The 21,837-nt window shown below is 40.8% G+C and overlaps 1 pseudogene; it reads left to right on the forward strand.

The window, feature by feature from the left end:
* Nucleotides 1–3,837: 3,837 nt before the first annotated feature.
* Nucleotides 3,838–15,419, forward strand: LOC127436346 (hyaluronidase-like; annotated as a pseudogene).
* The last annotated feature ends 6,418 nt before the right edge of the window (nt 15,420–21,837 follow it).

Here is a 21,837-nt window from a genome sequence, read left to right on the forward strand (position 1 = left end):
GGCCAGGCTGGGAGATCAGCTAATGACTTGCTAGACCTGCTAAACACCAGCTTGGCCAAGCTACAGTAGAAGACCCGCTAAACCAGCTGAAGACCAGCTTGGCCAGGCTAGGAGACCAGCTAGATCAGCTAAAAACTAGCTTGGCCAAACTTGGAGATCAGCTAACACAGCTGAAGACTAGCTTTGCCAAGCTAGAAGACCATCTAGACCAGCTAAAGACCAACTTGGCCAAGCTTGGAGGTCAGCTGGACCAGCTGAAAACCAGCTTGGCCAAGCATGGAGACAAGCTAGACCAGCTGAAGACCAGCTTGGCCAAGCTTGGAGGTCAACTAGACCATCTGAAAACCAGCTTGGACAAGCTAGAAAACCATTTAGACCAGCTGAATACCAACTTGGCCAAGCTAGGAGATCAGCTAGACCAGCAGAAGACAAGCTTGTCCAGGCAAGGAAACCTACTAGACCAGCTGAAGACCTGCTTGGCCAAGCAGGGAGACCAGCTAGACCAGCTGAAGACCAGCTTGGCCAGGCTGGGAGACCAGATGCACCAGCTAGACCATTTGAAGACCAGCTTGGTCAGGCTGGGATATCAGCTAGGCAAGTTGAAGACCAGCTTTTCCACGCCAGGAGACCAGCTAGACCGGCTGAAGACCAGCTTGGCCAGACTAGGAGATCAGCTGAAGACCAGCGTGGCCAGGTTAGGTGACCAGCTAGACCAGCTGAAGACCAGCTTGGCCAAACTAGAAAAGCAGCTAGACCAGATGAAGAACAGCTTGGCCAAGATAGGAGACCAGCTGAGGAACAGCTGAAGACCAGCTTTGCCAGGCTGGGAGACCAGCTTGTTTTTTTTGTTTTTTTTTTCTTCATCAGGGAAGGACAGTGTTGGAGTAACTAACTAAAAGTAGTTACTTTGCTAACTTAGCTAAATTTTTAATAGCATGACAGTAGTTCAGCTGTAATTTGTGTAGCTTTTCTAGTGTAAGCACACTACAAAACACTACATTATATTTTTTATTTTTTGTCACATTGTATTGCACACACTACCTTATAGCTGAGCGAACTAAGGCAATAATAGAACGCACTCTCCTAAACTGCCTTTTCTCATATGTATCGTCACTGATTTGAATCCCTGTGTGGCATCTTTTTATGGCAAATGTTTTGAACTTATATAGAATTTTTTTTTTATTGTGTTTAGTGTAAATTTATCTGTTTAAGCTTAAATGCTCATTCATTCAAAAGTCGTCTTTGTTTTTGTGTCAAAATAAATATATTGCCCCCTTAACTAGTTTTAAAGTAGTTAGCTACTTTTTGTTTTAGATAGTAGTCTGTAGTGTAGCTGTATAAAACTTTTCAAAAGATTAGCTTGACTTTAGTAAAATGATGTGCAGTTTGTAGCTAGGCAAACTCCAGTTCCATCTTCACCAGCAATGATGAAATATTATTTTAGAGAGTATTATGAAGTTACATCAACATATCTCATGCAAAATCTATTCAGGGTTTGTTTCTGTCAAAGCTATTAGGTCATAAACTTATGAGAATAATGTTGGAAAATCTTCAGAAATGACAAACCTTTTCCCAGTCTCAGATATAAAATTATTTTTCTGTGTTTAAAGGCTTGAATGAGGTTTACATTTATTTCTGCACTGTCTCCATTTTTCCAACTTTCTTTTCAGAAAAGCAAATGAGTGAACACAAGTTAGAGAACACAAGATTTTAAGTATGCAACATGAGGGCTTTTAATTGCTGCTGCTGACCACTGTATTTATTCCAGTTGCACACAGATGGTTACAATATGAAGCAAATGCTCTGGTTGTATCGCAAAATATAAGAGAGAAGACTTTTTGCAGTCCATTTTCTTTTTCAAGATGGTTACTTTAGATTAAAAAATAATTTAATTATTTATGAGGTCTTAATGAAAGCAAAAATCTGATCAAACTTATTCATATCAGTGCATGCACAGTATGAAGGTATTGATTTGTGGTCCACAAAAACTTTTACATACATCTACATTGTACAGTTATTAAGGTGACTTAGTTAATTTTTCCAACATAAATGCAGAAAATTTCAATCTATATAATGATGTTCAGCTTTTTAGTCATCTGGATTTAATCCATTTTTTAAGACAAAAAGGAAAAAATGACTTGGCTCTCATGTCCCTTGAGAACCTCTTTGTGTTTGAGGAAAAAGCCTGTGCCAGTTTTGTCTCAGACATGTCTTTTGGGGGGTCTTTTTTGTGGTTGGGCACTGTGGATGGTTGTGGTTTATGTAAGGACTTAGTGACTTCACCACGATGTTGCTCTTGGGCAGAGCTTTAAATTTCACTGCCATCTCATTGGAAGAGGAAATGTAGATCTTCCCCATCTACCGTAGTAACATCATCCCTTTATTGTATCTGACAGACCGCCAAAAACCTATGAGATATTATCTGTTAAAAATATGAGAGTATCTGAAAAAATAAATAAATAAATAAATAAATAAATTAAATTAAAAAAAAAAAAAACAACTCTGAAAGAGGCAGAACACCTTATAAAAATGAATAAAAACAAACCTTGATCTTTAATTTATTTTAACCAAAACTTTTTAGAAAAATTCAAGACTTCATTCAAGAGAATTATAAAAAATAAATTAAAAAAAGGCAGGATGGCCATGTTCAGTGTGGATTTCATTTACGAGGCCTCCAACGTGTACACGCTCACACTTATAAAGTGAAAGGGATTCAACAGAGATTAGCGAGGAATTTTAACGTAACACACATCAATTTTCAAGTGTCAATCAAAAGAGTAGGAAAAAACAGATAAAAATTGTGAATGCCAAAGCTCCTGTAATCTTATTTTGTTTGAAACTCTTAAAACTTCACAACAGACTTGTAATTTAACATACTAGTCTTCTGTTATGTAAGCAAAATTGCAAATCTGATCCCAAATATTCAGAAGTATGAATCTAGGTATTGTCAATGGTGTTGTTTTGTGGTTGTGTAAAAATGCTGATTTGGGGAAATTTTTACAGCAATTCTGTCCTACAAAGGCAAAACACAGTTACTACGCCAAAACTGAAACTAAGAAAAAATGGCTTAAAAATTACTTGGTTTAAGTGTGGATTTTGTAGTTACTGCAATTTTCACACTCAGTTACTGCAGTTTTCTCTGAATCTGTGCATAGTTGAGCCAAACCAAGAGATTCGATTTCGGTCATTATTGTTAAAATCATGAACTCATACATTTTGACAAAAGACTGATTGCACAGTGAATTCGGCAACAGCAGGTTGAAAGTTCTGCTGCTGAAATCAGTCTGTGCTTACCGAAATTTAAAGCACTGCCCCCGGTGGCTGAAATGAGTTGTAAATGTGAGAAATGCATATTTTATTACTCCCAAACACTAAACCTAACTCTCAGTCTAAAAATTAAATTTAAGAGCAAAATGCAACCTCTGAATCGTGCTTACCAGTAGCAGCTTTTCCACTATCAGGCCAGTGCGAGCCAGGGCTATCAACTGGCCAGCCGGGGCCAATACCCTCGGACCTTGAGCCGTGAGACAAAAATCAATCTGCGTTCCCACCATCGGGCCAATAGCCCCGCAGCATTGCCCTAAAACCCGCATTTAACACGGCGCCTTGGTGCCAACCTGGCAAGTTTGACGAATCTCCACCTTTGACATTGACCCCGACTCACTCCCCATTTGCTTTGTTTGGCCCAAGGGTAGTTGGCGGGCCAAAGACCAAAGGCCAAAGGCCTCATAATGTAACAATTTTTTCAGCAGTGATGTGATTCTTTATATTTTGTTCTTCATAGATCTCTTCAGGTTGTGGCATGTGGGTTGATTGGTCTATGAGGGTGCTCGGGCAATGGCACTGATTGGCTATCTGGCTTTGGCAGTGTGGATTGGTGGTTGCCAGGGGCGATCAGTTGAAGTAGTCCCGCACACCTTTGCTTCCCCATCGGCCATTTGTGGTTGTGTGGAACGCGCCTACTGAATCCTGCCATCTTCGATTCAAGGTTTAACACATTTTTGATTCCATTTTTTTTCCATTTTATTTTCAATGTATCCTTTCAAATTAGTTTTTGGTATTTTTTACTCTGTGACTGTTTTTGTTAAGTTTTACCAGAAACCAGAAACATTGATAATGATCTATAACTCTGCAATAAATTGAATGGCATCTATGCTAATATTATCCTATTTGTTTCCCTGTCTCAACCTCAGGACTCCTATCCTGAGGTCACAAGAACCGGCTGGATCCAGCTCCATTCCTGCTTCATGTTGGACTCCACTGCTATGTGTCTCTGAGTAATGACAACTAATAGCAGCCGGTGCCAGCCAAACATCACTTCAGTCTATTACGATGGATTTCAGGGGATGAACTGATGCCAACTCCAACCATAAGCCATGGGATACATCATATGCCATTACCTGAACCTTGGATTTAGGATAGACCTCACCGAAATTACCAGCCAGTTGAACTGCGATGCACCTCACTGATCTCTGCCTGCATCACCTCAGTCTAATGATGGACTACACTCTTGAAATAGAATACATAGACTATCAATTAATTGCCAACAAATCTTTTCATCAGCCAACTAACAAGGACAATTGCATCTATGTGAACGTCTGCAGTTAATCCAGGATGGACTTCAAAGACATTAGTCTTACAGTTCATACAAAATCTTTGTTTAAACACTGACCCTTAACATTTACTTAGTTTAATAATTTTAAATCATAACTTGCACTATACATAAGTAATATTGGCATTATATTCATAATGCTAGCCAGAGGGGAACTGGCCCCCACAGTGAGCCTGGTTTCTCCCAAGGTTATTTTTCTCCATTAACCAACATCTTATGGAGTTTTGTGTTCCTTGCCACAGTCACCTTCGGCTTGCTCACTGGGGTTATAAATACAATTATTATTTGATTATTTATTTTTAAACACAATTCACAATCGTATTTTATCAAACTACACAGTGATGACTCTAAGACAGTATAGATATTACAGTTTCATTTTCTGTTAATGCATGATCTTCTGTAAAGCTGCTTTGAAACGATGTGTGTTGTGAAAGGCGCTATACAAATAAAAATGACTTGACTTAAGTTTTAGCATTAACATTTTTATTTTTTTTTTTTTTTTTACTTGTTGTCAAAGCTAGTTAATTAACTGATTTTCAACTAAAATTTATTTGTGGTAATTTTTATGTTAGTTAGTTTTGAATTCATGAAAATGTATCAGTTTAGTTTCAACTTTTATTTTTATTTTACTTAAAGGTGCACTTAGTACTTTTTTTTGCTAATTGCTAAACTTTTAAACAGAAAGAAATAGAAGCTAATATTAGAATAGTATTTTTGAAAATCTTTTAAAATGTACACTCAAGTGAGATGAGACGTGAGAAGACTTTCATCATATCAGTCTTTGAGAAAAAGTTGCTTTATTCTACAACTGGTGCTGGAAACACATTTTTGAGTGTTGCCACATTGAGATCACATTATCAGCCAAATATTACTAGCTTTATCGCAATAATTATTCTTTGTAATTGGACGCTTTTACTCGCGGAATAAATTCATCAGAGCTGACTGCAAATAGCGCATTTTTTAAATTACACCAGAAACTGTGGAATTCTGTTTTTGCGTAAAGCTCTACATACACCACAAGTTGGCAGCAATACAAAAATGTATTAATTTAGTTTTAATTTTAGTTCTCGTTTTAGTGTTCATAAATGATAATAACACTAGTTATAACGTGTGTTCTCTCAATCTAGCAAATGTTACATCTGTGTGGTCCAAATGATGGAAAAACCATCTTGTCTTTCTCTTTTACAAGGTGGATTTGGACCTTAGTGTCTTTGACATAGTTGCTAACCACAACGAGACTCTAAGTGGCCCCAACGTGACCATCTTTTACCACAGTCACCTGGGTTACTACCCTTACTACACCAGCTCTGCAATTCCCGTCAACGGTGGACTTCCTCAGAACCAAGTCTGAGCAAAAACCTCAGCAAAGCTCAAGCTGACATTGACAAGCTTATAGCCTTCAAAGACTTGGCTGTCATCAACTGCGAAAACTGGCAACCACAGTGGGTGCGCAACTGGGGCTCTAAAGACATTTACCGGAACAAGTCCAAGGAGCTTATTAGGAAGCTGCATCCAGGCTGGCCACAAAGTAAGGTGGAGAATGAAGCAAAAGAGCTTTATGAGAGAGCTGGACAAGTGTTCATGAATTCAGCACTTCTATTGGCCGAAAGTTGCCGACCGCATGGTCTATGGGGTTTTTACCTCTTTCCTGACTGTTACAACTACGGATACAAGGAGCATCCATCACATTTAAATGGAGAGGGTCCTAATATAGAGCATGTATGTAATGATCACCTTATGTGGCTTTGGAAAGTAAGTACAGCCCTCTACCCTTCAATCTATCTCGGTTATGAGCTTAAGTCTTCACACAATAGAGTAAGATTTGTGCACTACCGTGTCAAGGAGGCCATGCGGATTGCCTCAATCGCCCGGAACGACTACACATTGCCTGTTTTCATCTACTCAAGGCCCTTCTATGCCTATACATGTGTCGTACTGTCAGAAGTGAGCAGAGTATTGGAAGGTTCAGATAATGGTTTGGGGTAACAATCCATTCATTTTTAAGTAAAAAAGTTAAAAATATTAATTTGGAGCTATGGAGAAGCGGTTGACTGGAGATTTCATTTTTCGATTCCACTCCAATCATCTCTCTACTACCATATGCATATCAATAGAAAATGGCAAAAGGCTAAAAATAAATCAAAAAGTTAAAGGTGAAGTGCCACTGGAGTAAACACTCTCAAATATGAAATTGGTTTGCAAAGCAAATAGTCCCTCCAACATGATTACACAGGAAATCGATATGTTGCTACTGAATGTCCTGGTACCCTTGAAATCGACCCGTTCTGCTGAATTACTGAAAAGTGGCATCTCCTATTAGACATTTTTGCACCAATTCAAATTGTTTATCTTTTTCTGTGGGGCTACTTATAGTGTGTTGTGCAAGCAGCCTCAGAGACACAGGTTCTGGTCCCATGGAAGCCAGGAAGTAATCACGTTCACATTAACAATGATAAGCGCATTTCGGAGGTAGTGTTTTCTCTTTAAAATTGCATTTTTACTCCTCAGACAGTTAAGTTTAGGATTAGGGTTTGGGTTAGGAGGTAGGGTTAACAAAATACGCATTCCTGTTTTCTCGCTTTACAATTCTTTTGGTGCCACTTTTTGGCCATTTCACCCAAAACTGGAGCTCACACTTGCCCATACGCTCAACAACACTTCCAGCTTCTGCCACTCAGGGCTGTGGTTTGAATTTCAGTAAGCACAGGCCGATTTCAACTGAAGAACTTTCGACCTATTTTGGTCCTTCTCCAAACTCACGCTATTAATTGAGCCAAAGTTGCTATGTCAGTCTGGTCAAGCCACAGTGTTTACACTTTTTGGGTGAACAAACCTATTATATGAATGGCTTACATCTCTGCATATTTATTGGGAATTAAAAAAAATAAATGACCTTTAACAATTAGTTAATGAGAATTAATTTTAGCATGGAATTGTTTTAGTACTCTTTAACTTTATTTTTGCATTTCCCAATACTTACAAGGGTACTTTCAAGATGAGAACTTTGCTGCAGCCCTCTATACTGTAGGAACCTCTCAAACACACATTGTTTTAATCTCTCGTCAGATACTTGAATGACAGACCCTCTCCAGAATCTGAAGTGCCAGCGATATGCTAAAACACTCATCTGTCACATAATTATGAGGGGAATGTTCCAAATCAAACTCTGCAGTAGGTCTGCAGTCATGTTTTCAGTTTGATGGGACCACCCGCCTTTCTAGACAGTGAGGTACATCAAGGTAATGTACTTTTTATGACTAGTTTGGGTTACAACCAATAGCTTCCATATGTTCATTGTGATAAAACAGATTCCAGACCATAAGTTAAAAGTTAACTACCTGTACTAACCATTTGTACAATGTCTAGATAGATGCAAATAAGAAAGCATTTAAGAATTTTTTTCTTTTGTGCTAAGATTAAAAACTAGATTTTACATTTTCTGAAGAAATATAAATGGTCCTTGAATGTGAAAAAGTTGCTGCTACGATGTTAGAGTGTTGGGGTTGTTTGCCAGTGTGGTTGCAGTCAAGTAGGTATAGCTGCAGGCCGGAGACCTCAAAATGGGGTGGGGTTACTCCAAAAGGGGATTGCGCCAGCTCCAAAAGGGGGGCGTAACAAGGGAAGGTATATACACTTAAGCTGATGGAAACATTTTAAGGGCTCCATTAATGGCAATTTGGAGCTCACACACCTTTTTGGAGCAATGTCTGCAGCTATAGCCTTCTTGTTGCAGTTGCTATGGTATTCTGAGTACTGTTTTTAATTCATTTAGAAGAGTTATGCATTCAGAATAAATCCCTAGCCATAAGTATGAGCAAAAGTACTAGTAATGCTTGCCATAGTAAGGATGACTTATAACAAATTTCTTCACCAGGCCTGTTAGACCAAGTTAGCACCTACCTGGCGGTAATTATCCTCATTTTAACTTTCATTAAAATATGGATATTCTCACCTTGTACAGAGAGACCTGGTGCACACCATAGGGGAGAGCGCAGCACTTGGGGCTGCTGGAGTGATACTGTGGGGGTCATCTGAATATGCAAAATCTCAGGTACTCATCATCTACATCAGACATGAGGCACATTTAACCACTGAATCAATAATCTAATAAACATCCTTCAAACAAATTCTAAATTAAACCATTTTGGCTTTAAGATGCTGCATTTATAAAATTCATTCAACTATTTGCATCCATAACCAGAAGCATTTGGAACCACTTAGGGATCAGCATCTACTTATTATTTTAATCAATTCGAGCTTATGGTAGCTCAGAGTACTATCAATCCATTTGTTGTTTTATGTCTTATAAGGGACATCTCAAAGATTATTTCTGCTATTTCTGTCTAAACCTAAAATAGAACAATACTGGTGATACCATGACTGATGACATCAGGGTGTCTCTGTATTTGGTGATATATTTCACTCAATGACAGACCGACGTACTTCTAAAGGACACATGCTCATTTTGTGGGTTCGTCCCATTTCCTGTTTACAAAAAGCACAGGGTGAGAGTTAACTGAACCAGATGGAAAGAGTTAACAACATGCTAATATGTTTTTCTATTGTATGACGTAATGGCATTTTTTAAATATTTACTTGTCTGACACGTAAATTAGCTTAGAATATTATATGTCCCACTTATCAGGAAATTTTTGACTAGCTCTGAGTTGTAACATGTTCAGTCTTGTTAATGGAAGTACACAAAAACACACTTATTTATAGGAAAGAAAAATCACATCTCTTTAATATCAGTGAGATTAAATGGAGACCATATTGAGACTTTGGCTTCAGTCTCCTGCCTCTCATATTTTTCTCCTGAGAAAAAGACCCCAATAATCTTACAAGTCTGTGGAGTTTTTAAAACAAATCTCAACAATGTCACAAACTGTGGCCAGATTTGCCAAGATACCCAAGTCTGCAATCAAAAGTCATACATTTCAAAATGAATCAAACCAAATTATCCAAGCTATGCTATCCACTAAACTTTTATAGATCTATAGTCTATTTCCCTGCTGAATAAAACACATTAAATGTTAGTAAGCAATTTTATCACACTTAAATCATGTTCCCTATATGTCACTCACTCGACGTTGTGTCGATGTAGTGACACTAGGGGTCACTCTTGGGAGCCCCAAACACCTCTGCATTTTTGAAAAAAGGCCAATGAGAATTGGCGAGTGGAATTTGCATGCCACTCCCCCGGACATATGGGTATAAAAGGAGCTGGTACGCAACCACTCATTCAGATTTTCTCTTCGGAGCTGAGCGGTTGTATTCAGTGCACTGAATTCAATTCCCTCCAAAGACGCACCTGAAAACTGCTGGATTTACGGCGCATTTCAGCGTGGAGTGCAGAGAACACCCCTGGGCGCTTCGGCAGAGCGAAAATAAGAGAGTATATTCTAAAAGAGTATATTTTCATTCACAAAAACAGCGGCACACACGGAACGTCTTTTTAAAGATGTCTTTCCGTTTGTGTGTTATTCCCGGTTGCGGTCCTTATCTCTCTGCTTCTGACGGCCACGATCGCTGTCTTACGTGTCTGGGCACTGCCCACGCAGAGACATCGTTCGTGGATGAGTCATGTCCTCATTGCGAGAACATGACCATGGCAACGTTGCGGTTGCGGCTTGCTTTCGTAAGAAAGAAAGACACCCCAGCGGCTCCCCGCACTGGTCCTTCTACCTATGGGTTTGAGGCCGCATCGGTTAGCACTGGGGGTGACCCAACCCTCAATGGAGGAGCAGCCAGGGGGTATTCGGTGATCCCCTAGGTGGATAAGGTGCTCGCGGTGCACTTGTGCACTCCCGTCCAAGATGCTGATGAAAAAACGCATTCTAGCGAGCGTCCGGCATCAAGATTGGTTTGCGGTGGTAGACCTGAAGACCATGTACTTCCATGTCTCGGTCTTACCTTGACACAGACCCTTCCTGCGGTTTACCTTCGAAGGCCAGGTGTACCAGTACAGTTCCCCTAGAGCAGGTCTCCAGGTGCGTCATGGTTACAACAGACTCCTCCAAGACGGGCTGGGGCACCGTATGCAATGGGCACACAGCCGCCGGCTCCTGGACTGGCCCATGGCTGCATTGGCACATCAACTGCCTAGAGCTGTTGGCAGTACTGCTCACCCTGTGGAGGTTTCGGCCGTTGATCCAGAGCAAGCACGTGTTGGTCCGGACGGACAACACAGCGATGGTAGCATACATCAACCATCAAGGCGGTCTACACTCCCGTTGCATGTCACAACTCGCCCGCCGTCTCCTCCTCTGGAGTCAGCAGCGAGCCACTCACATCCCGGGCGACCTCAACACTGCAGCGGACGCGCTGTCACATTAGGTTACCCTCAGGGGAGAGTGGAGACTCCACCCTCAGGTGGTCCAGCTGATTTGGAGTCGATTCGGTCGAGTACAGGTAGACCTGTTCGCTTCCCGGGAATCCTCCCACTGCCCGATTTGGTACGCCCTGACCGAGGCACCCCTCAGTATAGTTGCGCTGGCACACAGCTGGCCCCTGGACTACACAAATACGCATTTCCCCCTGTGAGCCTACTTGCACAGACCCAGTGCAAGGTCAGGGAGGACGAGGAGCAGATCGTCCTAGTAGCACCCTACTGGCCCACCCAGACATGGTTCTCGGATCTCACGCTCCTCACGACAGCCCCCCTGATGAATTCCCCTGAGGAAGGATGCCTCCAAGATGGGCTGGGGTACCGTATGCAACGGGCACACAGCCGCCGGCTCCTGGACTGGCCCATGGCTGCGTTGGCACATCAACTGCCTAGAGTTGTTGGCAATACTGCTCACCCTGCGGAGGTTTCGGCCGTTGATCCAGGGCAAGCACGTGTTGGTCCGGACGGACAACACATCATCTGGGGCATCATCTGGCACCCGCGACCAGACCTCTGGAATCTCCACGTCTGGCCCTTGGATGGGACACGGAAGACCTAAGTGGCCTACCACCCGCGGTGGTAGACACGATCACTCAGGCTTGGGATCCCTCTACGAGGTGTCTGTATGCCTTGAAGTGGCGTCTGTTCGCTAAGTGGTGTTTTTCCAGACACGAAGACCCCCAGAGATGCGCAGTCGGATCGGTACTTTCCTTCCTGCAGGAGAGGCTGGAGGGGTGGCTGTCCCCCTCCACCTTGAAGGTGTATGTAGCCGCTATTTTGGCTCATCACGATGCAGTAGATGGTAAGTACTTGGGGAAGCATGACTTGATCATCAGGTTCCTGAGAGGCACTAGGAGGTTGAATTCCTCCAGACCGTGCCTCGTCCCCTCATGGGACCTCTCTGTAGTCCTTTGGGGTCTACAGGGAGCTCCCTTTGAGCCCTTGGAGTCAGCTGAGCTTAAGGCACTCTCTTTGAAGACTGCCCTCCTGACTGCGCTCACTTCCATCAAAAGGGTAGGGGAACTGCAGGTGTACTCTGTCAGTGAATCATGCCTGGAGTTCGGTCCGGGTTACTCTCACGTGATCCTGAGACCCCGACCAGGCTATGTGCCCAAGGTTCCCACAACCCCTTTCAGTGGGCTGGGCAGCACCCAACACCTTTGTGAGGTTCTACAATCTCCGGGTTAAGCCGGTCTCATCCCGTGTTTTGGCAGGCACGAGCAGGTAAGTTCCGGGACAGCTGGCCGGGTGTACCGCTTGCACATAGCGCCTTTCCCCTCCCTTGAGGTGAAGACGTGCACTCTTGACTCCCAGTCGTGTTCACAGACTGTGATCCCTGGATGACTTATACCCTTAGCCCTCTGGTAGTTGAGTTTGCGGAGAAACTCGCTGCTGGCCCAGTACGTGCACTAATGAGACCCTGTACTGAGGTAGGTGCTCCACATGTGCTGGTTCCTCGAAGGCAACCTCATGTGATGTCTTCCGCAAAATCGTTTCCCTGTCGGTAAACTGCATCTTCCTTGGGCAGAGACCCCTCTGCCCCCGGTCGCCATGCTCTGTAGAAACTCCTCCCCCTTCGGGTAGGACCTACCATGGGACCTCTCCACATGACAAGACTCGGTAAGGCCATGTGACGTATTCCACTCAAAATGCCCCCCCTCCCCCTTTTTGGGCGGGGTGTGGTCTCTGTGGTGTCTTCCCCTTGGGAGGGACACCCCCCGACGTAGACACTTATGACTCCCAGTCGGTTAATAAATTCCACTCTTTTTGGGGAGAAAAGAGAGGAAAACTACTGTTGGGCAGTCGACTTGTTCCTGTGGGACCGTTCGACGCTCATAAGAGCGTTGGGGGAGGTTACGTGATGGCCTGGTGTGCTGGCTACGAGGCACACAGCAGTCTGCCCATCACACACCGCCAGTTCACGTAACACTATTCAGATAGTTGTGGCGTTTTGTATAGGGACCCCTAGTGTCACTACATTGACACAACATCGAGTGAGTGACAGATAGGGAACGTCATGATTACTTTCGTAACCTCCATTCCCTGATGGAGGGAACGAGACATTGTGTCCCTCTTGCCACAACACTGAACTACTCGCTGAAATGGCCAGGACCTGGTCTCGGCTCCTCAGCACAAAACCTGAAAGAGTGGTTGCATACCAGCTCCTTTTATACCCGTATGTCCAGGGGAGTGGCATGCAAATTCCACTCGCCAATTCCCATTGGCCTTTTTTCAAAAAAGCAGAGGTGTTTGGGGCTCCCAAGAGTGACCCCAGATACATAAGTTAGGCATATGTTGTATCATTTGAATCAAGCTTAGAATCTGAACTTTTCATAGAATACCATCCATTTATGTTACATAAAATAATAAAATAAGGCCTCAAAACATTTGTGTCGCACATAAGCACCACCTAGAGGTAATGTGGTAGAAATATTAATGTGAATTTAAAAGTCTTTCACTTAGCACTTAAATGGACAAGTTATATATCAAAGGAAATCTCTCATTATCAGGAATGTGACTGTACAGTTTATTTTGTTGCCCTTATACCACAGTTTGAAATATTTTCAAAAGAATCACAAAGTGAAATATGACTATATGATCAAATATATGCTGATCAATGCAGCTGTAAGCCCCAAGTAGCCAAAAAAATTTATATCTGCTTTTACATTAGGCAGTTGTTTACAAAATGAGTCACATATTAACTTGTCTGTGAGCTTGCTTAGGTGAATAATCCAATGTTATATCTAAGATATCCAGAACAAAATATGCAGTCCAGCAGGAAAAGCATGCTAAACAAATCTTTGAAATGTTTTTTATTTTTTTTTATTTTTTTTTTACTTTATTTATATAATCACAAAGGGCAGAATCTCAGATTTCTAATGACACCTACTGTAGATTGAGCTTCTAGTCGACTCAGATGCTGAGATATTCTATGAAACAATGGGGGTGGTGCATGAACTGAAAATTAGACTGAATGTCAATGGACAAGCAAATTTGTGAGGGCTAAAATGCGTTAGAGAGCCACCTACATTTATGATCTTCATTTTGTGATGGAAGATGATAGAGGGAAAAAAAATATTTTACTTTCTGCCATCTAGTGGAATAAAATAAGAACTTTTTAAGGGAGATAGAGTGAACAGAACTAGAATTACATGCTGTAACATTGTTGGCTGCTGACAATGATGGCAAAGATGAAGACAATGATGAGATGAAGAACCCAAGTGCAGTTTATTTACAAACGTGAACCAATAACCCTAACTACAAACGTTAAACATAAAACATAAACATGAACTTGACTATGACTATGACTTGACTTGACTTGACTACAAACATGACTTGACTACAAACATGGCTTGACTACAAACATGGCTTGACTACAAACATGGCTTGACTACAAACATGGCTTGACTACAAACATACCCATTCACATTCATCACATTCAATACTAGACAACGCAAACATGAGGGCTTAAATACAAGACATGGGAGAACATAAACCAATGAACAAACAGAACTCATAACAAACTAATTAAACAATAACCCAATGAAAACATGACACAAGAACATGGAGGGAAAACAGAAATCATATGACAAGGGAAACAGGAACACATGACATGAACCAGGAACTAGAATTTCAAAATAAAAGACATGAATCAACACAATACACGACACATGCTTATAATGTTAGGACAACAAAAACGTTTTTTTTTTTAATTATTTCTGTTCATCATAAGACTGTAAACATATACAATATTTTTTATGAATAATTGGAGTCTTTTTTTTTATTTGGCGGGTGTTCTGAAAAAATGAGACTAATTTTTTTGCAATTAGTCCACAGTATGTGTGAATAAAATTTTACTCTGGGTAGTTCTAACAGTAAGAGATATCCCCCGGCTTTGGGAAATGTGGTTATTTCAGAGCAATATAATTCTTTGAAAGTATACAGTATGTGAGCTGTTTTTGTGCAGAGAAACTGCTTGACAGTCAAGAAGTACATTGATGGTCCACTGGGTCACTGTGTTATCAATGTGACCCCAACTGCTAAGCTGTGCAGCAAGGCTTTGTGCAAAAAGAATGGCAAATGTGTCTGTAAGAGTCTAGACTCTAGAGCTTATCTGCACCTCAACCCTCGATTCTACAAAATTTGCCTTAACCGTGGCATCCGTGGATCGCACTTTCATGTCTGTGGACACCTCAATAACCACGATATCCTGGACATGAGGCAAAAGTTCCCCTATCAGTGTTATCAGGGCTGGACCGGTATCTACTGTGAGATGCCTCAGGTAGCACAGCCTCTTCCCCCCACCCGAGAGACAGTGTCCTGGGAGAGCTGCTGGTGGTCCTGTCTTTCCATTTTTCCTGTCTGTCTGTCATAATATTTTTGGGTCTTTGTCTCATAATTAAGTGTCTGAAACTGTAAAACAGATTTATTGTGCAAATATGACTTTGGACTGTATTTGTAAAACAAATATGATCACATGGGAAGTCGGCATGTTGTTTCTGAGAGTTCCAGTACCCTTGGTTCGGCCATATTATGCCGACTCACTGGCAAGAAGCATCTGCTATCAGATATTTTTCTATCAGCTTAAGCATATATACCTTCCCTTGTGGCGCAACCATAACCACATTGTGTCAGCAGCATGGGAGACCTGGATTCGGATCCTGCATTGAAACCAGGAAGAAATTGTATTTGCATAATCAGTGAAGAGCACAATTCAGAGGTTGCATTTTCCCCCTCTAACATTACGTTTTTACTTCACTGATGGTTAGGTATAGGTTTGGGGTTTGGGTTGGGGTTGCAGTTTATAAAATATGCATTCCTCTTCATTTTATTACATTCTTTACAGCTGAAAATAACTCGCTTCACAACTCGCTTTTGGCACCCAGTAGTGGACATTATTCCCGGAAAATGGAGCTCACACATGCTCAAATGCCCAGCATGCCCAACAACACCCTTTGGCCACTAGGGGCAGTGTTTAGAATTTTGGGAAGCACAGACCGACTTTAGCTAAAGAAAACTCAACCCACTGTTTCCGATTTCATTGTGAGATCTGTCTGGTAAAACAAAAAGAACTGGGAATACATTTAATTTACATGAATATACACTGAAAAACCTAAAAATTTGCATCATGTGGTATTATCTAAATTAACTGGTTTTATTTAAGTAAAAAATATTACTGAATCAACCTGACTATATCTAGTAGGTCCTTATGGTAACAATTGCAGGTTTTAATATAGATTTTTAATTTAAAAATATCCAGTAAAAGTGATAGATTGATCCATGCTTTCCATATTTTATCTTTTTAGCCAACTTTTAACTTTAACAGTATACTGTATAGTCACATTTCAAATTTTCAGTGTTTAGAATAAAAACAAACATTTTCATTATTTAAAGAACACAAAATGTTGCTTTTCACAATTATTCCCACAGAAATGACATACAGTATAACAGTGTGGTGTAATGAGACAAAAATGGTTGACCGAGACGTCTCAGTGTAGACTGAGGCTCTGTGGATTGTGATTCAGCTTGTCAACCAAAATTGCAATAAATTACAAACCCTGGGAAAACTCGGATTTCTGCTCATTTAAAATTAAATAGCATCTCTTTTTGTTGCAGTTGAATTTCAACATCTTCTGTTAGGGCATGTGAGGCTCTTCTATTGGAAAAAACTCCTTTGTCCAATGTTGGACCAAGACATTACATAAAACTGTTGTTTTTGCAAACAATATGTGGTGCATGTAGTCCACTGTTGACTTTGTCTTGGTAAAAGTGAGTCATAAGGAGAGGAAGAGGAGGGTGTATGTTTTTGGCTTTTCAGGAAAGTGTACACTAAACAAAATATTTAGTAAAGCTTTTTATTTAATTTGTCAGGACTCGTCATTTATTGATGGAACTGTCTTTGTTTTTAAGGAGTATTAAAGGAAAAGTTCACACAAAAATTACATTTCTGTCATTATTTACTCATCCTCATGAGGTTCCAACCCATAGGACTTTCTTTATTATGCAGAACACAAAAGATGTTGTTATGAATATCACAGCCTGTAGGCCTGGGATCGATGCTTTTTTCACGCACAGATAACCAGAACATATTATATTTCTTCATTTTTTTTCAGGTATAAATAGGGCTGCTCGTTTCACAATGGTCTCTTCAAACAAATTTCTCAACACAACTCTGGTAAAGTGTGAGCGGCAAGGTAAATTAAAGGGGGTTGCACACAGGACGCATCTGGTAAACGACATGGCGCATTCTAAAATTCGAAATAATTATTTTCTACGAGAGTACGCACACATACGGCACACCTACGCCTCCCAGCTACGACTCCAGAGGCTGCTCAAAATTCTGCAGCACCACGGAGCACAACACGCATACTTTTCCATTAAATTCGACCCAAATCATTATCAAAGGACAAAGATTATTTACTCTAGCCATCATTGGATGTTATACATATACATATACATGTTATATATATACACAATTGAATATGTATCTTTCGTATAACCTACACAATGTATTTTCAGTTACAAGTGTGTCTTTTTGTGGTTTGACAACTTGAATGAAACATATTCAAAGCTACATACAGACAAATTGCATATTAACTTCTAATCGTTCAGTTTGCACAGTTACACCAGTTTCATACACTAACCTGTAAACTCATCAACATCACTTTGTTCATTCTTGAAGAAGTACAAAAACCTTGTAACGTTTGTGTGTATAGTGACTAGATCCGTAGTTCAGAATTGTTTGCCTTGTCCCTCGACCGGCTTCAGTAAATTTTATATCACCCTCTTGTGGTCTCCCAAAGCTATTACGCCAGACAAAATTAAACAAGGCTAACTGACAGTGAATTGGAAAGCATGCAAATTAGACTTATAATTTAAATGTCGGCTAATGTTAATATATTGATGCCTCAAAAACATATTGATAAAATAACTTGCCAATATATAATCGATATATTGATATGTTATGGCATATGCCTAACAGCCTGTTTTTTCAACACAATGGCAATTGATAGTACCTCACATTAAACCTTAAAAAGGACCCAAAAGTCTCATAAAAGTAGTCTATGTGACTCCTGATTCCTTTAATTTAATTTTAGATCTACATTTTCTGAAAACAAACATAGTCCCACTCAAAATCAAAGAACTTTCCCTTTTACATAAAACACAGCTCTGGAGTTAGATTTGAATATGTATATGCATTTATGTTATTTGTTGAATCTGGCACATTGCAGATCATTGCACACGTAAAAAAGGGAATACAAGGAAAGGTTTTAGGCTACCAAGGTCATGCATAACAGAGACACACCTCGTAGTGTGTTGGTTTGAGCCCAGGATACACTCAGAAACACAGACCTGGAACCTGATCTACAGATGGAGGAATTCCTGGAGGTTTGGGTGGGACAGACATATCCAACATGAGCACCTCCAGACCCCTTGCCGGGAAGTTAAGAGAAAGAAAACACCCGTATATATGAGGGAGAGTGGGGTCATTCAGTGCCTTCACATAGTTTGTGCTCTATGGGGAACACATCAAAGGCAGTACAATATGTGTGTTTTGGTGGGTAGATGGGTATTTGTGTACTTTGCTGGTGCAATAGAGAGCAGACCGTACAGAAGTGCATTTTTAACTACAACAACAAATTCATACAGTTATCCTAATGGACCAAGGAGTCATAAGTTCATACCAATCAACAGATAACACTCATCATTACAGACATAGCTCATCCAAAATTAAAAATTCTGTAATCATTTTTACACCCTCGTGTTTTTTCTAAACCTGTACGATGTTCTTTCTTCTGTGGAACACAAAAGGAGAGGTAAAAATGTTCATCAAGTTTCACTTTCTCATTTATCTTCTACTGGCTCTCTGCAGCTATTAATTCGCAGAACAAAACACATTATGCTTGACACAAACCATGTTTTTCCTCATGTGAACAGATATTTTCTGCAGTCTGGTTCATATATATTTTTTCGAGGATGAGGGTATGTCACGCAACTTGTCCATTTTGACACCTGACAAATTTGGCTAGCGTCTACCAAGTGACAGATGAATTAGTCCCAACATACCTTGAAGCACAGCATTTTATGTCAACAACAAAAGATATGTTGAAGTTCATAAGTCTATTTATTGTGATAATCTATTTATGCGCAATTATATATTTAGTGGTAATTAACTTTTTGCATTTAACTTTTTTCTCCGATGTCCGCAACCCAATCAGAACAGACCTGCGACCCAATTTTACTGCTCTATAATTTATGTACACAGAACCCTTGTGAAATTTTCCTTTATTTAGATTCTTATTGCTTAACTCTGCATTCCTTAAGAATTCTCTACTTGAAGTCAAGGCTTACAAACATTTGGAGGAAAGCTTTTCTAGTCGTTTTGTTATCAGTCGTGTGTTTTTGTAGTGCAGACTTTGATGTGAAAAATAATTTTTAAGAAAATCAATATTTAGAAATATTTTGTTCCTAGGGATGTGCAATAATCTGTCTTTGCCCTGTACTCATTCCTATTAAAACATTTGTACCTTCTTTTAACCTTAAGCCATGGATAATTTCCTTCCATTTTACAGAAAAGCATACTGACATCTCCTGGGCAAAGAGTGAGTCTGAATTCCAATAATTACCAGGTGTTTTTTTTTTTTGACTGAAAACTGGAGAGGAGAAAGGAAAGGCTTCAGTGGTGATGTCTTCTTTCCTCTTTCCATCATTTCTCCACAAACTACCAGTTTACATTACCCCACTCGCTCACCACTAATAACAGGTTACGGGACGTTAGAATGTACTACACATTAATTTATCATATACCCACTCACAGGCATTACATTAAATTTGGGTTGATCACTACCTCTTATACTAAAAGAATTATAAAGTTAATAACAAAAATATTTAAATGATATAATTAGATATATTATTATGTGTTTTAAAAGCTTTTAAGAAAAGTTTTAGAACTGTTAAACAGAGTCTATAAATCTAACACCAGGTTAAGACTAGGTTTAATATATTGATTATTGCATTAAAAAATCATAACTGCTTGTAAAATAAGTTAATTATGTTAATACAATTAATTATGAAAGCAAAGCCAATGAGTAACTACAGGCTTTTTCAAAACATAATAACAGTAATTATTGCATAAATGTTGTTCATTATTATTACTTAGTATGTGTGTAGTATGCATTCACACTGTAATGTGAAGTCTAATTAATTTTATAGTTACAATATACTAACATTTTTTTTATACAAATATGAAAACATTCTACATTAAATGTACTCTACAGTGTTGAGGTTTCTAACAAGTCTGTCAATCAAAGTGCCACTGTGAAAAGTGCAGAATCTGTTAAAACACCGCCTTGCTACAATCAAAGATTAATTTGTTTTGACCCTTTGTTAAAAATACAAGATGATTGTCTGCACATGTTCCTCAGAAGTGAGTGTGAATTGCTTTGACACTGTCCTTTGTTAAAACAAAAGATAGTTTTCTTCAGTGATACTTCAATTTGTAAATTGCTCTGATGACACTTTCTAAATTAGGTGAATTATGGAAGTATCCATGAGATGGTCAACAGTTTTGAGGAATAAATAAAGATGGATATTGACAAAAGGGTCATAGTTTGGATGGTAGCTTTAGCAGTTAGCCCCGCTGGTAGATTTCATAACGTCATGGTTACTTGCATAACTTCCGTTCCCTGATGGAGGGAACGAGACGTTGTGTCGATGTAGTGACACTAGGGGTCACTCTTGGGAGCCCGAGACACCTCTGGTCTTTGATAAAAGGCCAATGAAAATTGGCGAGTGGTATTTGCATGCCACTCCCCCGGACATACAGGTATAAAAGGAGCTGGTATGCTCATTCAGGTTTTATGCTGAGGAGCCGAGACAAGGTCTGGCCATTTCAGCGGGTAGTTCAGTGTTGTGGCAGGAGGGACACAGCGTCTCGTTCCCTCCATCAGGGAACGGAGGTTACACAAGTAACCATGACGTTCCCTATCTATCACTCGACCAGGCTTATCCACTTGTATTGCGTGCCACTACCTGGGATGAAACCGGTTCCACCCGGAGGTTTTAGAACCTTGCAAAGGTGTTGGGTGTTGCCCAGCCTGCTGCTCTGCAAATGTCTGTTAGAGAGGCACTCCTGGCCAGGGCCCAGGAGGCTGCTACACCCCTGGTAGAATGGGCTCATAGCCCTACCGGGGGCGGCATGTCCTGGGCGTGATATGCCATAGTTATGGTGTCAATGAGCCAGTGGGCGATCCTCTGCTTGGAGACAGCGCTTCCTTTCCACTGTGCACCAAAGCAGACAAAGAGCTGCTCAGAGATCCTAAAGCTCTGTGTGCGATCCAAATAGATGCATAAAGTGCACACCAGACACAGCAACGACATATGCTACCGTTGCCGTGTTGTCTGTCTGAACTAACACATGCTTGCCCTGGATCAATGGCCAAAACCTACGCAGGGCGAGCAAGACCGAGAAAAGAGATGCTCTGAACCGAGAGGAGCTTGCTCTTTTCCCAGTTGACACGAAGCCCTAGTCGGCTGAGGTTTGAGAGCACCAAGTCCTTGTGTGCGCACAACATGTCCCGAGAGTGAGCTAAGATTAGCCAGTTGTCGAGATAGTTGAGAGTGCTGCCTCTGCGACCTTCGTGAAGATGCGAGGAGACAGGAACAGGCCGAAAGGGAGGACCTTGTACTGATATGCCTGACCCTCGAATGCAAACCGCAGGAAGGGTCTGTGTCGAGGAAGGATCGAGACGTGGAAGTATGCGTCCTTCAGGTCTACCGCCGCGAACCAATCTTGATGCCGGACGCTCGCATGAATGCGTTTTTGTGTCAGCATCTT

The sequence above is a fragment of the Myxocyprinus asiaticus genome, chromosome 46 (genome assembly GCF_019703515.2).
Source record: "Myxocyprinus asiaticus isolate MX2 ecotype Aquarium Trade chromosome 46, UBuf_Myxa_2, whole genome shotgun sequence".
Classification (NCBI taxonomy): domain Eukaryota; kingdom Metazoa; phylum Chordata; class Actinopteri; order Cypriniformes; family Catostomidae; genus Myxocyprinus; species Myxocyprinus asiaticus.